Raw genomic sequence first — 4,790 nt, forward strand, 5'->3', positions numbered from 1 at the left:
GACTGTTTGTAAGTGATGACTCTTAAGAGAAGATCCTTCTGAAGCTGGGCTCTCATCTCTCTGCACTCCTCATCATACCAACTATTCTGGGGCATGCTCCTAGAATGGAGAGAGAGAGAGAGAGAGAGAGAGAGAGAGAGAGAGAGAGAGAGAGAGAGAGATTGATGCTTGGTAATGATGTTGAGATGCATGTGTATGTGTATATGACTGAAATTTTTGAACTCTTTGTAGGCCTTGTTCTTGCTGAGTGTGATTCCGGAATTACGTGAGTTCTGATATGGCTTATATAAATCAACAAAGAAGGCCTCAATGTATATCAACAGAACCCAGAGTTAAGGTGTGGAGAAAGCTAGAAGATGTAGTAGAGCTTATGTTTGAGGATACACATGAGATGGCTGAGATTTTGATAGTGGGAATTCCGTATTCGAGGGTGAATCTTAGGTTGCAAGGAGAGGTATTAATAGGTCAGATTCGTGTGATGTCTCTTTCTCTGTGGGTTGACCTTTAGGAGAAAAATATATCTGGAGCTGTTTATATCCCAAGGTCGCAAATGCTTAATGAGATTTGTGATGAAGTGGTTGGGGCTACTGAAGGAGACAAGTCCGAACACGCGAAAAGTAGCAGATCTCTTTATGGTGGAGAAAAAATTTCTAAAACAGAAAAAGTTTCTTCTTATGTTGGTCCCTCTCCATCAGATACTTCCAATTCAGGAGATGCTTTGCTTGAAAGCAAGCATGACAAACTTGGAGGTTCATACTCGGGTAAATGTCATGCCGGACACTTCTCTTTTTGCTCGTTTTATGCATCTACTCCGAATTTTTATTACTTCATATGCTTAGGTGGCTTGGAAATAATCATCATGGCTGGAGAGGAGCCAGGGATGGGAGTAAAGAACGATGATTTGCACTTTGCAAAATTGTCGGAGCACTGGTGCTCTCTTTCAACCAGATGAGGTTGATTTTCAATGTGCACAGGCAGCCAGGAGCTTTGTCTACAGTTGATGCTAAGGTGATGGAGGTAGATCTTGCAAGTGTGTATGAAATGCCATCAAAGACTTTGGTAATTCATACACACTTGCAAGATCTACCTCCATCACTTAGCATCAACTGTAGACAAAGCTCTTGGCTGCTTGTGCACATTGAAAATCAACCTCATCTTGGTTGAAAGAGAGCACCAGTGCTCCGACAATTTTGCAAAGTGCAAATCATCGTTCTTTACTCCCATCCCTGGCTCCTCTCCAGCCATGATGATTATTTCCAAGCCACCTAAGCATATGAAATAATAAAAATTCGGAGTAGATGCATAAAACGAGCAAAAAGAGAAGTGTCCGACATGACATTTACCCGAGTATGAACCTCCAAGTTTGTCATGCTTGCTTTCAAGCAAAGCATCTCCTGAATTGGAGGTATCTGATGGAGAGGACCAACATAAGAAGAAACTTTTTCTATTTTAGATACCTCTTCTTCACAATAAAGAGATCTGCTACTTTTCGCGTGTTCAGACTTGTCTCCTTCAGTAGCCCCAACCACTTCATCACAAATCTCATTAAGCATTTGCGACCTTGGGATATAAACAACTCCAGATATATTTTTCTCCCAAAGGCCAACCCACAGAAAAAGAGACATCAGGTTGTGCAAGGCAATGAAGAGGGGTATGAGCATGATGAGTTGAATACATGTTTGAAGTGCTGCTCGCCAACGGCAACAAGTTTGTTGACATCCCAGAAGTCATGAGTGAGCTCCATGATTGTTGCAAAGAAGCACCAAGTTGGAAGCACGGAGGGTAGTGAGCTAGGTATGAGTGTTGGAGGAGGGGCAGGCCATCCAGGTGTGGTTTCTTTTCAACTAATGGGAAATGTGAAACACACGAACCATCTTCTAGCAAAGAAAAAGCAGTCACGAATGAAGTGGATGTGGTGAAGGGTACAATTTTTTTTGTCATTGACATGTGTCAGAGGAGGATGCATTCTGCAGATCTTCTTTCATATAAAGCAACATATAGACCAGGGTTAGGCTCAGTGAATTCCCTAGAGGACTTGGGCATCGGTATGCAAGAAGGGGAGCCAATGGGAGTGGCGGCTGGGCAAACCAAGACTTTGGAGTTCAGTGGTACTTTTCTATTGGAGGGACAGGGGCTTCACGAGTATGAAATGATATCAAAGAGGAAATTGTGAGAAATGGTTTTGAAGACCCATGTGGAGAAGAGTTTATTGAAGAGACTAAAGAACAAAGAGATTGACAAATGATAGGATTGTGTCATCAGAAGTTATCCTAGGTGATCAAGAGTATAAGTTGGAATTTTGTATTAATCATGATTTCCACCTAGGATTATACCAAGGAGAAAGGTTTTATAGAAGGGTGAGATGCATGCGGGACCTAGCAATTGGAGACATCATCTTCCCTATTGTGGGGTAGCAACAACTTGATGATCAACAACGTATTGTTGAAGGAGAGGAAATTGCAGAAGTTACAAGCCATTCTGAGGTTCTCTTCTTGAAACCTTCAAAGATGTACGGAGTTATTTTCTGTTTTTAATTTCTTCTCGTGAGCTGATTAATTTGTGTTATTTAACAGAACCAACTGGTATGAAGAGCAGTGGAGCTGAAAATGAGTGTTGTAGAGCTGAAACAGAGACTGTGAAAGAGCATTGGAGCAGGACAGGGAGCTGAAATTGAGAGCAACTATGCATTTTCTTTTCAACAAGAATGATTGAGGACCTACTGATATCTTACTGTAGTCACTATTTTTTTTTTTTTTAATAGGTAAAGCCATAGTTTCTACCAGAGCTTACTGTTTGGAACATTATTCATGCGTGTCTGATGATGAATCCACACTTGTTGAACATCAATCATGTAGATCTTTTTGAGGTATAAGACATACTTTTTACCAGATCCACGGTTCCTGTGAGAGCTTATTGTTTGGAAATGGAACATTTTATACATGTGTGTCTGATGATGAATCCCAGTCATACTGCAATGCCCAAAATTCTATACCTGGTTATGTGGACAGTCTGCTTTTTCTTCTTCATTCGACGTGTTTCCTTGAATATATATTTGGTTGCAACAGAGTGTTGGATTGTCTTGTTGGGATCATTTGCCTTTTCAGTAATCTCGCATAGTAAATAGAAGGCCAATTTATCTTCTTTGGTTCTCTCTCTCTCTCTCTCACACACACACACACACACACACACACACACACACGATGCACCAAGAGTCGTAAGCATATTGTATCGGACATGTGCACTTACAATGAGGAACACATACAGGTAGATGGCAATATGAGCCTAAACACGCGCATCCGCACACACACAAATTGTGTTTAGAGGTTAGACTATTGGTTCTATTCTAATGTATATACAACTAATTACATAACTATTTTCTCGTAAATAAATTAATTATTTTCAAAGTCTGACATTGTTACATCTCTCTTGTTACATCCCTCTTGGTTCTAAACAGGTGACCTCAATTGTAGAGCGTCAACATAACTGTGCAAGATGTCTGGGTAGTCCTTGAGATCGGACTCAATCATCCATTTTGCATCTAAAAGGGTGTAATTCTTAAACTTGAAAAAATAATTTGATGCAGTCTCCCAGACTTTAGTTGTCGTTCCGAATGGTGTATTATTTGTTTTGGCTGAAGAATTTCCTCCGTGTCTTCAATTTCTGGAGGGTCTTCTTGTACGCCACCAGAGAAGAACCAACATAAGGTCGAAGGAGACTGACATGAAAAGCATTATGGATATGTCAATGAGAAGGAAAATCCAATTCGAAAGTCACCTCATTGACTTTATCTGTAATCTTCAAAGGGCCATAAAATCTATGGGAAAGTTTAACAACCTTCCCTTTTCCGACGTGCATTTCAATTTAGCTTTCTCAAACTTAAGTAGGACATGCTGTCCTTTCTCAAGAAGGGCATTTATTCTGTGTTTGTCTGCTTTTGTCTTTTGTTGCGCTTGAGTACGAAGAATCGCTTGTTTTACTTGGTTGTAAGCGGTATTGATATCGCGCACAAATTTGTCTGCGGCAAAAATGTTTTCTTTGGTAACCATGATAGGAAGTAAGAATGGCTTCGCATAAATAATTTCGAAGGGAGCTTTACCAGTTGAAGAATGTATTGTATTATTATACGCAAACTCAAGTAATGGTAAATATTGTTCCCGTTTGGACTGTCTTTCCAAAACATAGCACTTAGAAGGTTTAAAACAGTAGCGTTAGCGATTTCGCTTTGACCATCTGTTTGCAAATGATAAGTTCATGGAAAATCAAGCTTAGTCTCCAAATTTTCGAATAGTGCTTGCCAAAACAAATTAGTCATACGAGGATCTCTATCGTTGACAATAGTTTTGGGCAAGCCATGATGCTTAAAAATCTGAGCTAAAAAGATTCTAGCCATGTGGTCAGCTTTTATTGTCTTCTTAACTGGAAGAAAATGGGCTTGCTTACTGAATCTATCTACTATAGTCTAGATTGCATCATTTCCATTCTTAGTGATCAAACGATAACGTTTTCTGAACATAATCAAGAATGGGATGCATCTTGTAGTGCCAAGGCATTCCCAAGATGACATCACATCCTTCAAGTGAAGCTAGTAAGAAAGACTCCTAATCTTTGTAGTTATCACCCTTCAAATTCAGATTTCCTATGATCGGAGTAGAACTGGAGTTTTGTCCTTTGAAGGCAGAGGATGCTTGAATAGAAACTCCAAAACGATAAAAAAAAATAGAGATCTTCGGATAACTTCGTAGAGATGAAGTTATTTGTATTACTTGTATCAAACAGGATAAGCGCCTGCT

General features: G+C 39.8%; 1 long non-coding RNA gene across 1 annotated transcript; it reads left to right on the forward strand.

Moving 5' to 3' along the window:
- Positions 1-1,308: 1,308 nt before the first annotated feature.
- On the forward strand, positions 1,309-2,888 carry LOC147433941 (uncharacterized). The gene is made up of 2 exons (XR_015185328.1): positions 1,309-2,483; positions 2,574-2,888. It is a non-coding gene; the product is annotated as an uncharacterized LOC147433941 (long non-coding RNA).
- Positions 2,889-4,790: the final 1,902 nt, after the last annotated feature.

Source organism: Adiantum capillus-veneris, chromosome 19, assembly GCF_014529385.1.
Source record: "Adiantum capillus-veneris isolate H3 chromosome 19, ASM1452938v2, whole genome shotgun sequence".
NCBI lineage: Eukaryota > Viridiplantae > Streptophyta > Polypodiopsida > Polypodiales > Pteridaceae > Adiantum > Adiantum capillus-veneris.